Source organism: Acinonyx jubatus, chromosome D2 (genome assembly GCF_027475565.1).
Source record: "Acinonyx jubatus isolate Ajub_Pintada_27869175 chromosome D2, VMU_Ajub_asm_v1.0, whole genome shotgun sequence".
Classification (NCBI taxonomy): Eukaryota; Metazoa; Chordata; class Mammalia; order Carnivora; family Felidae; genus Acinonyx; species Acinonyx jubatus.
The window spans coordinates 65698297-65710683 of NC_069393.1; positions in this window are offsets into that span (position 1 = coordinate 65698297).

Below are 12387 nucleotides of genomic sequence, written 5' to 3' on the forward strand. Positions count from 1 at the left end.
CATCCTGAGCCCCAGTGCCAACACCCACACAGTTTCTTTTTTGATCCGACTTGGTTGGGTGTAAAAACAGACATACGCCTTTAAATCAGAGCCAGCTAGATCACATTCTAATCATCCAAATACCTCGTTCTTCAATAACTTCAGGAGGAAGTTAGGGATAGCAGAGGCTAAGGACAACAACAAAATGCAAGAGTTTCCAAGAGTCTGGAAAACATATGTGGACTTGGAGCTTTGCCCTTCTGGGTTTTAATTCTGAGTCAACCTCAGCGAAGCAGCAATTACTCTGAGAATTCTCATTTGCACCTATGTTCATCTATTTGCAAAAAATGAGTTTCATCAACATGGACCTGCTCGTCAAGATAGGGCTGTTCACTTTTCCGTTTGTTGGGGCTAAAATGGCAAAATCAAATTATTTCTGTCTTTTTGTGAATGAAATAACAGTGCTTGCTGTGTGGAACCATCTGGCCCATGCACAGCATGGATTGTTTGCATCAAACCCTGCCTGGCATTCCTCTGAGGTCAGAGTCCTCCAATGGCTGTGGTGCCTCCAGGAAGTGCTCAGAGCAACGAAAAATTTGGCAGAAATAATCCACAAGAGCATCATGAATGCAAAAGCCCTTTCCACAACAGAATAATTATCAGGCAAGCCAGGCACTTTTCTGTGGGAAACCAGGGTATACTTGAAAAAATCACTCAGAGACCAAGGCAGAGAGAAACGATCCGCTTACCATCCTCCCAATCTGGCTTGCTTTTATTTCTGCAAAATCACAGTTTGCAGCGTGTGGGTGTTACCATGCTGGCTTTTCCCCTAGCAGCGATAACAACCACGAAAACTTCCACACTGCACTGGAGCAAGTATTTGTCAATTTGAGTGGTATATGTTGAATAATAATTAGGGTTAATTCAGTGCTCATTCCGTGCCAAGGAATGTTCTGGGCATTTTACATTAATTAACTCATTGAATCCTCACAAACCCCCTCTGAGGTAGATACCATTATTATTCTCATCTTTTAACTGTGACAGTGACACAGAGAAAGTTTAAGTTAGGAGGTTAAATTCCCTAAACAAGACACATAGTTCATCAATTCTAAAATTTTTGTCACATGTCAGCACTACTGAAATTAGGATGTGCCCTACAATTGATGGCACATTAGCATTGCGTTCTAATTTAATTGGGCGCTTTTTTTTCTTTCTTTCTTAGTGATGCTTAAAACAGTGATGTGTCTTATAGTCAATACATCTTAAATTTGATGAGATACGGAAGGTGGGAGAGCCAGGGCAAACCCCAGGCAGTTTGGTTCTGGAGTCTATGTTCTCAGACCATGAGAAGCAAAGGGGTAGAATAGGCTGCGATGTCAACCAGGAGTTCAGAAAGTGCCCTGAATAGGATTTCCAAGAAGACCGCGCCATTTACATAGCTTTCAAATTGGTCATTACAAAGCAAAACTTTACTTAGTTGATTTTGAAATGGAAAAAAAGCCTCAGCAGCCTAAAACCAATTCATCGGTCTTTTTATTTTTTTTTAATCCGCAATGCTTTTTGATACACAAAAAGCTCATACCGGTTCCCTCCCTCTGACACCCCCAGGAATTCTGATTTGCTGAACTTACCATCACCCCACTCAGAGTGAGAGTCTTTGGCCTGAAGACTATCCAAAGATTTTCTTGTTCTGTGTATAATTATGCATGGGATTTGATCCACCTTTCTCATTCCCTATCTTCTTGAGCATAATAATGTTTACATAGAACTAAACTTAGAATTTAAAAAAAATTTTACTGTTTATTATTTTGAGAGAGAGAGAGAAAGACAAAGACAGAGAGCGAACGGGGGAGGGGCAGAGAGAGAGAGGGAGACAACAGAATCCGAAGCAGTCTCCAGGCTCTGAGCTGTCAGCACAGAGCCCGAAGCAGGGCTCGAGCCCTCGAACTGTGAGATCATGACCTGAGCCAAAGTCAGCAGCCCAACCGACTGAGCCACCCAGGTGCCCCTAAACTTAGAATTTTTAAAAAGAGTGAGCGTGAGGGGCGCCTGGGTGGCTCAGTCGGTTAAGCGTCCGACTTTGGCTAGGTCATGATCTCTTGGTTTGTGAGTTTGAGCCCCGCGTCGGGCTCTGTGCTGATAGCTCAGAGCCTGGAGCCTGTTTCGGATTCTGTGTCTCCCTCTCTCTGACCCTCCCCTGTTCATGCTCTGTCTCTCTCTGTCTCAAAAATAAATAAACGTTAAAAAAAATTAAAAAAAAAAAGAGTGAGGGTGAATCAAAGAGTAAAGAGTGAGTTAGGATGTGTGTGTGTGTGTGTGTGTGTGTGTGTGTGTGTGTGTGTTGTTTGAGTTTCTTATTTACTTTTTCCTTTGTTTTATATTTTGGGTTGGTAGGAAGGAAATCACTATCTAAAAGAAGAAAGAAAAAAAGAAAATTTGTAATTTAAACCAATTTATTATTCCTAGTTTTTCCGTCAACAAAACATTGATTTTTGTTGCCCGGGAAACTGGAGGGAGTTTCTGGAGAATTAATTACCTCATTCCAAACCAAGGGGTCACTAAGAACTCTCTTTTCAACTGTTTTCATAGGAAACAAAGGCCCTTCCTTGTAGCTCACCTGAGTCTCTCTCCAGTCTGAAACCTGAGCCTCTCCTCATTCCTGGGATTTCGCACTTCCTGCTGCAAACCATATGTTAGGTTATAACGGGAAAACCCTACAGTTACGGTGGGGGAGGATGGAGGAGAAAGGATGAGGTCACAAATCCCTGCAGGAGGCAATCACAGCTCTACCCCAAAGCTGCTAGAAAAACATGTTCCAATAAATTAGATTGTTTTCATAGCCCTTCAACTTCAACATTTGGCTCTTTATGGTTGGAACAGTCTCTCCCTCTCCTCTGTATAGTAAGTGGACTCTTTTTAGACATCTGCAAAAGCTAGTGGCTAGCCTGCCCTGACCTGTAATCTGCCTGGATTTTGTTCCCTGCACCTGGGAAGTTATTTTAATTAGGTGCATTTTTATTCCTCTCCTTTTCTTTGGTGGAGACACCACAGACAGAGGGCCTAGGGGGGAGGTGAGGCCTCCGGAGTCACTAACTCAGACCGAGGCCTCTCAGGGGGCTTTGGTGGTGCTGAGGACTCCTGCAGGGTTCCAGCAAAAGATGCCTAAGGTATCTGGGTGAGGGCACCAGGGGGGGATTTCTCGCTCCCCAGAACACAAGCAGAGCCACGAAGGCACGCCATTGTTGGGATATTCCGGTTGCCAATCTGAGCCAAAAGAAAGCCATCGCCAGGGATGAAAACATACGCATTGTCCCTTAATCGGAGGACAATAGGTGCATTTCCTTAAAAATGACCCGCAGAGAACTGACTCATGTCAGAGTGGTGGAGGAGAAAGGAAACAGGATTTGAAATTTAGCAGACACAAAGAAGCGTCCAAGAGCCTCAATGTTTGTCCTCTGCTGGGTTTGGGGGCACAAGGAAGCCTTGGAGGTGTGGGGAAAGGCTGTAAGAGTCTACTCCTCCCTGATCCTCCCACAGACACCCCAGAGAGAGGAAGCCCTTTGAGGTGGGGAGGCAGGACTTCGTCTCAACCTAGGCTGAGGATGGGGTGTGGTGGGGGGAGGACTTTTTTTTTTTCTTTCATGCTTTGTAACATGTTAGGCGTTAATGTTGCAAAGAGTAGTTTACTTCTTCGCTTTCTGAAGACCCTTGAATTTGGGACCGCCATCCCAGAGCCCTCAGGGCTTGCTGCTTCACACCCACCACCCTCCTGTGGGGGTCCAAGACCTGAGACACAAAGCTGCAGCCTGCCCAAACCCTTCTGCCCATCCTGTACCCTTCCACGATTGGTTTATACTGGGACGATCTTTGGGCATCAAACATCGCAAGGTCTACATGCCTCAGCCTTGCTAAGGGGCGGGTTTCTTCCACCTTCTCCTGAACCTGGGAGCAGATACACTACCAGTAGAGAGGGCTGCCTGGCCCTGCCCCAGCCTGGACCCCCAGGGCTCAGGTCCAGGTGCCAAGCCCCCATGTCAAAGTTGTTATGTTTTTGTTTCGTTCCATTGAACCTCTTCCCCGCACCCCCCCACCCCCGCTTTCCTGATGATTGATTTTACAAAAGAAAGTAAGCTGCTGAGAAGGTTCTGGAAGTGGGGAGGAGGAGCAAAGACGATGACTAGCAAAGGCAGGTGGGGGTGGGGTTTTTTGCCAAAAAGTCTGGGTACGACAGTCTGGATCATCTGGCGCCCTCCTGAGTGGGACCCCAAAGTATATCCTGCGTGGAAGGGTCCCTGGATTTATTGGCCCCAGCCCCTACCCTCTCCTTCAGCCATATTGATGGCTGAAGGAGGCAAAGAAGATCAGAACTTACAGCCCATTGCTCCCTGGAGAGGAAAACTTGTCATCTGGCTTTATGGAGAAGGTTTTACCTTATGCTCATACAACATTATCTTTACCGTGTGCTAGGATAATTAAGAGGACAAAAAATGGGGACACCTGGGTGGCTCAGTCGGTTAAGCATCTGACTTTGGCTCAGGTCATGATCTCATGGTTTGTGGGTTCGAGCCCCACAACAGACTCTGTGCTGACAGCTCGGAGCCTGGAATCTGCTTCAGATTCTGTGTCTCCCTCTCTCTCTGCCCCTCCCCTGCTCGCACTCTGTCTCTGTCTCTGTCTCTCTCTCTCTCTCAAAAATAAATAAACATTAAATTTTTTTTAAAAGGACAGAGAAATGTGAAATACTTGAATGATCTTGTATTATAACATTAATATCGAGAGTATCTGCTTTCCAGGCTGAAGTGGTTCATTCATTATTCTAGTCCTGCTTTAGTCCTTTGTAATTCATGGTAATTATGCTTTTCTTGTTAATACAAAAAAATGTATAAAAATAAAAACTTGAAAAGGCAAAGAAAAAAAGAAGAAATCTAGCAGATTCAATTTTTAAAAAAATTTTTTTTAACATTTATTTATTTTTGAGACAGAAAGAGACAGAGCATGAGCAGGGGAGGGGCAGAGAGAGGGAGACACAGAATCTGAAACAGGCTCCAGGCTCTGAGCTGTCAGCCCAGAGCCCGATGCAGGGCTCGAACTCACGGACCGCAAGATCATGACCTGAGCCGAAGTTGGACACCCAACAGACTGAGCCACCCAGGCGCCCCGCAGATTCAATTTTTTTAAGGTTTATTTATTTTTGAGAGAGAGAGAGAGAGGGAGCACAAGCAGGGGAGGAGCAGAGAGAGAGGGAGACACAGAATCTGAAGCAAGCTCCAGGCTCTGAGCTATCAGCACAGAGCCCAACGCGGGGCTCGAATCCACAGACTGCGCCATCGTGACCTGAGCTGAAGTCGGAGGCTTAACTGACTAAGCCACCAGGAGCCCCTAGCAGACCCCAAATTTGAACCCTGTCTGTCCCACTTGCTAGTTGCATCATCTGCAGTGGACTACCTGAGCTTCCGAACCTGTTTCCTCCTCTATAGAATGGAGATTACAACATAAAGTAGGACTCTTATGAAAATTAAATGATGTGTTTACAGTGCCTGATACAAAAGACTGACTAAATGCTCTGCCCCTGTTCAGTGCACCATCCAGATGTTTATGACCTAATGTCTCTGCATGAGGGGATAGTGTCACACCTTTGCTTATGAGGGAGCATCTCTCCAAGAGAGCAGTTATGCTCCATTTTTTTTCTCCCCAGCCAAGCTCAGACTTATCCCATTCCTCAACACATCTCAACCACTTTTCTCTGGAGTCCAGTGGGCCTCAGAATTTAGATCTCTGCCTACCTAACAAGAGACCAGGAATGTGGGCATCTCTGGCCTTGTAAGAGCTATGCTGTTTGGACCAAACGGGATTCATGTTGTGAACAATTCACTGTCTTGCATCCTTTCAAAAACAACTTAAAGGGGTATTCCTTTCTTTCTTCCAATTCTGTTCTTTGAATTTATTTCCATAACAAGCACATTTTCAAAGCCACATTGTCTATTGCTGCTTCCATTAATCCTTTCTATGGCTTTTCTAGAAGCCTTTAAAATCCCCAGTCTGCCCGATTTAAGAACCCCATCTCCTCCATGAAGCCCTCTCTGGCTGCCCAGCACCCACTGAGCCCTCCCTTCCCAGAACTCCTGCAACACCGCTAATCAGCACCAGATGGCTTAGCAGGGAGCACTCTTCTTGCTCCATAGTGCTGTGGTCATTGTTCATGATTGCTCTTAAGCCCCTCGGCTAGGATTGCCAGATAAAATACAGGCTGCCCAGTTAAATTTGAATTTCAGAGAAGCGACAAATACCTTCTTAGTATAAGTATGTCCCAAGTATTGCATCCATATTTTTGTTTGCTACATCTGGCGACAATATAAGGCCCAACAGTCATACTTCTGCAGCTCCAGCAGCTCTCAGCATGGAAATGAGAACGTTCTAGACCACATGATAAATAATTGTTGGTAATAACAACAATAATAACAGCTAACATTGATCAAGCATCAAGCACCTACATTTGCCAGATACTGTGCTAAATACATAGACAATGTCAAGGAGAGGACATATATGCATAAACATATTGTGGGTAGCACAAAGTGGAATATGATTTTTTTTTTTTAAAGCAAGGATTAAAAATCAAGGGAAGGTCCTCTAAGCCATATAACCCAGTTCTGTCATTTACTGTTCCCGTGATACTGGATGTTTACCTTATCTTTCCTGATGTTCCTCATTCGTAAAATGATTTCTTTCCTCCTGTAACGGTTTGATTGAGAAAATACACTGGAGGTAAATAAGATAATACATGAAGGGCAAAGCACAATGCCCAGCACACAGTTAAGTTTTCAGGTATTGTTGAAGACATCTTGGTGGTGGAGAGAGTGTCACTCTTGTTGAAGCTTGGAAAGGAGAGCTAGCTCTTTGGCCTGGGTTGTCAATAGAGTCTTCAAGGACTGATCAATTTGAGGAGCCAGGGACAATTCCCAAGAGAGGAGGAAAGTGGGAGGCAATTTTAGGAAATGGTGAGTAGACTTATTTGCCAGAAATCAGCAACCCAACTGCTTCAGTTTGCATGGGATTAACTAAAAATTTTCTTTACCATCAAAAATGCTCTGTTGATCTAATGAAATTGTAAGTCCCCATCACTAAAAAATTTGCTCTCTTGACTATAGCGATTTATAGATATAAGGACACAAGTTTAATATTCAGTGATAGAATGAATTTTTTTAAAAAAGAACCACCAGGTACCATTCTATCTTGATTTCTAAGCTTATCAAAATGAGATAACCGAGGCACTGAGATATGTATTGACTATGACTCTATCAACTGATAATAAAAAGAGTTGTACTCTTTTGGTAATGAACCTTGAGAATGCTCTCCAGAAATGCCTTTTGCCCCTTCTTTCATGCAGGCGGACTAGGGTACAGAAGCACGGGCCTAGCACTTGGGACCTTTTGCGGAATCTGGACTTCCGCTGAGTTTCTGCTCAGGGCTGGGGCTGTGGGAACGAAACCAGAGAGGGTGCCAGATGGCAGGGTGTGGGAAGTCTCCGGCTGGAAAGGGATGGCCAAGATAAACAAGCGACTGGAGGTCTGAAAAATGAATGGATAAACATCCAGACCAAAGTCAACAGCATTGGAGAATCCAACCCGGTCTCCACAGCCGGGGAGGTTTTGACACATGAGTTCAATCTCAAGTCCTTGAAAGAACTTTTGTGCATCAGATTCTGAAGCATCCCTGCCTTGGGGCATTGGGTGGGGGGTGGGGGGGGGCGATCACACAGCTCCAGTAGCAATGCAGGAGTTAGATTTTCATCAGTATGATTAAATCTGTAAGATAACTGCTTAAAAATCAGAAGACTATTTGATAGTACTATTTGATATTAAAGAGTGACGTTCATTTTTAAAGTCTGATAATGGTATTGTGTTTGTTTTTAAAAGGATCTTTATCTTTTAAAACTACATACTAAACATTTACAGATGAAATGATACGATGTGGATTTGCTTCAAAATAATCCAGGGATGAAGCTGGGGATTAGCCATAAAATTGATAATTATTTAAACTTGGAAAGCATTATATTATTTTCTCTTCTTTTATATACGATTCCCGAAATTTCCCATAATCCAAAGATGTAAATAAAGGCTGAAAGACAGGGGTTCCTGGGTGGCTCAGTTGGTTCAGTGTCCGACTTTGGCTCAGGTCATGATCTCATGGTTTTTGAGTTCGAGCCCCGCGTCAGGTTCTGTGCTGACAGCTCAGAGCCGGGAACCTGCTTCTGATTCTGTGTATTTCTGTCTCTCTGCCCCTCTCCTGATCACACGTGCTCTCTCTCTCTGAAAAATAAAGAAACTTTTTTTAAAAAGTGGTCAAAGACATGCTTATTTTGTATCATAAAAAAATCCAAACTAAGATCTAATAGAATATGTTCTTTTTTTTTTTTTAAACATTGGTTTCGGGTCTACATAGAACAAAATGAAAAGGTACACTGACAAAATTAAGCTCCATTTGAAGCTATGAAATAAACATATCTCTGGGTATCTCACTGCAGAATGCCTATGCCGTCCTGCAAATTCACAGGTAACATGCGTATCGTACTACGGTATTCTCACTTCCCTGGATGACTGGATTCTGTAAACTTAATCTTAGGAAACGGTAAATTCAAGGAGTAGAATTTGTAGTGCAGATCTAAGAGATGCTACAGAATAGCAGTTATCACTTGGTTGGCTGTTGGCCCATCTGCAGTTCAATGGGGTCTTGACAGACTGGGGCAAAAAAGAGGAAACAACTTCTTGAAAGTAAGGAGCCTAACACACTGACCAAAAAAATCCCCACGGGAATTCTTCCCTGACTCAACTCATTTCCTCCCAGCCTTCTGGTACCATGGAGTTTTTTTGGTGTTGTTGTTTATTTGGTTTGTCTTTTCAATCCCCAATTAATTTGAATTATAGTAACTCTATGATGCATGCAATGGGGGAAAAAAAAAGAAAAGTATTTAGAACGCCTTGTTTAAACAGAACTGATTCATCTTTGAAAGTAATACTTGACCGTTTCCTGACCAGCAAAAGACCCCAAACCCTGTGTGACCAGAGTTCATATTTATGCAACTAAAATGCCTTGAGTTTGCTTGCTACCATTGGGTTCTGGATAGAAATGCCCTGCTGTTTCTTTAAAGTACGGTTGGCACACTCATTGACTACATAATCTTACTTAGCTTGCAAACATTGTTAGAAACGCAGCACATGCCATATCATATTGTTTTTAATGCAGTGAAGAGTCAGATGATCCTGTACAGCCTGCACGGCACGGGAAGGCCGCGTGCAGGCCCGGCTGCTCCGCTCGACAAGTCCAAATCAATTATGCTCTAATCAGGACTGTTTCCGGAACTGGTCAGATGGAGGTTCAGAGTGAAGAGGAAAAATTGCTATTTCTCTCCAGATCCTGTTTGCATCAGCCGACTCCATCTGAGACACATCCTGTTTGACCTCTGGCGTAGCAGGGGAGGGCGATTGTTCTGTTTGACTTTTGACTGTCACTGATCCAAGGGCCTCTGCTCTTTCTTATTTTTAGGAAAAGCTTGAATTAGTATTAAAACTCAGTCATCATCCTCTGTCCATAAGGGCACGCAGCCTGGGCTATTTCTTTTCTCAAAAAGTGGTTCCTGGTGCATCAGAATCCCCGGGATGCATATTTAGAATCCAGATTTCCAGCTCTACCTTAAGACACAGTCTCCAGGAAGGTGCTATTCTAGCCAACCACCCAGGTGATTCTGAAGTGCAGTCAAGTTCAAGAACTTGCAGCAGCATGAGAACTGTTCACATGCAGCCGGGTCCAAGTCCCCTATTTATACTCTAACGCCGAGAAAATTGTTTTGAAATTTGGGCACCTACAAGGGACCTCCAAAAGTAGTGTAGATACAGGAAAGCTTCAAGGACATCCCATCCATACGTTTCCAGGGAGTAGACAGTGAGAACTGGAAGGTGAGCCCAAAGGCTATTGTTTGCACCAAACCATGTCAAAAGGAGAAAAATAAAGGTAAGGTTAAATTTGTTGAAATTATTTTGTGATTATGTTAGCCATATCTTTCTAGAGATGTTAAAATATATCTGTCTTCCTCTGGGCTGCTGTAACAAAATACCACAGACTGAGTAGCTTCTCAACAACAGGAATTTATTGAGCCCAGTTCTGGAGGCTGAAAAGTCCGGAATCAAGGTGTCAGCATGGTACGCTTCTGGTGAGAGTCCACTTCCTGATTCAGAGCCAGTGCCTTCTCCCTATTTCCTCACATGGGGAAAGAAGCTAGAGATCTCAAGGGAGTCTCTTTGATAAAACATTAATCCCATTCTTGAGGGCTTCACTCTCATGACTTAAGCACCTCCAAAGGCCCCATCTCCTAATGCCATCACCTTTAGGGGTTAGGATTTCAAGATATGAAGGGGGGGAGGCACAAACAAGGTGTTTTCTTTGAGAGACTTAATTTCTATGTGTTTATTTATTTATTTTTGGAATATTAATACATAATGTCCCTTGCACAAAATTCAAAATGTACATGTTGGCCATGTGGGATGTCTCCTTCTACCCAAAATTCTGGTTCCCAAACCCAGAAGCAGCCACTGTTACAGGTTTCTTTATATCTTGAAGAAATGCTATCTATGCAGGCCACCTGGGTGGCTCGGTCGGTTAAGCGTCTGACTCATGATTTTGGCTCAGGTCATGACACATACTTGCTCACGTTCTGTCTCTTTCTCTCTTTCAAAATAAATCAACTTTAAAAAAATAAAAAATAAAAAAATAAGAAATGCTCTATGCATGCACAAGCAAATACAGATCATTTTTGTAGAGATTCTCTTTTGATACAGCAGGTAGCATCCTGCATCTTGCTTTTATTACTGAACCATGTTGGTTAAGTAATACTTCCATATCAGTACCTTTGGAGAATTTTTTTTTTGAAATTAAATGATAGTGATGACATATTATAGCTGAGCATTTTTAAAATGCCCTGAAAAAAAATAAAATAAATAAAATAAAATGCCCTGAAGATTACACACACACATACACACACACACACACACACACACACACATTTAGCAGTCTTATACTGGAGCCCCAAAATATTTTAAATTTTTTTCTAGCTATGAAACCTGAAAACTGAAGCCACTGGCATAATAGTAATAACAATAATAATTTAATAATTATGGTATTATAACACAACATTTTATAATAAAAGATTGATGTAATAATGATTCATTAAACTATTTATTAAATAGGAAGAAAAAGAAACATTTCAGAATTCAATAGTTTTGGGCTAAAGTCCTACTTCTGTCCTTTCCTAGCTCAAAGAATTTGGATAAGTTACTAAGGTCTCTGAGTCAGTTTCCTCATTTGGCCAAACTGAGGATAGGATGGGAAATGCAACCTCAGAGAGAGAGAGGATTAAATAAATGATGAATAGAAAGCACCAAGGAGGGGTTGCAAGGGTGCATTGACTTTGGCAGTTGGGAGATCAATGAAGACTCAGGCAGAACTCAGCAGAGTGTTACCAGCAGAAACCAGACCCAGCAAGGGGGGAGCAATGGCTGCTAGGGAGAAAGGAGGTAGGTGGTGAGCATGCATGGTTGTTGAAGCTGGGCACCATATGTGGTCCAGTCTCACAGCAGGCAAGGTCTTGGCCAAAGAAATACTGCCTGGTAACCAAAAAGAAAATTCAGCCCTCTGGTCCTTTGTTGGCATTTTCTGAATACCTGGGAGGGAGAAACAGTGTGGAGTGACATTTCTTTTCTTTTTATGCCCATCCAAATCCTACCTATAAATAGGAAGAAATGGAAAGTGGGTCCCTTCTGCGAGTCCACTGGGAAAAGACTAAAAGTTAGATAAGTGTTATTGAAGTAAGTTTTAAGGGGCGCCTGTGTGGCTCAGTTGGTTGAGGGTCCAACTTTGGCTCAGGTCATGATCTCACAATTCATGGGATCGAGTCCCACGTCAGGCTCTGTGCTGACAGCTCAGAGCCTGGAGCCTGCTTCAGATTCTGTGTCTTCCTCTCTCTCTCTGCACCCCTGCCTCTTTCTCAAAAATAATTAAACATTAAGAAATAATAAGTTTTAAGAAGTGGCCTATGCAGTCTGGAAAAGTGAGCTATTGTAAGATTCTTTTTAAACAACGATGACAGAAGCAATGCATCTGTTCTTTTCTCATTTTTTGATTAAAAAAAAATTTTTTTTAATGTTTATTTATTTTTGAGAGAGACAGAGACAGAATGTGAGTGGGTTAAGAGCAGAGAGAGAGGGAGACACAGAAGCAGAAGCAGGCTCCAGGCTCTTGAGCTGTCAGCACAGAGCCCAACACGGGGCTCGAACTCACGAGCCATGAGATCATGACCTGAGCCGAAGTCAGACGCTCAACCGACTGAGCCACCCAGGCACCCCTTCTCATTTTTTGTTT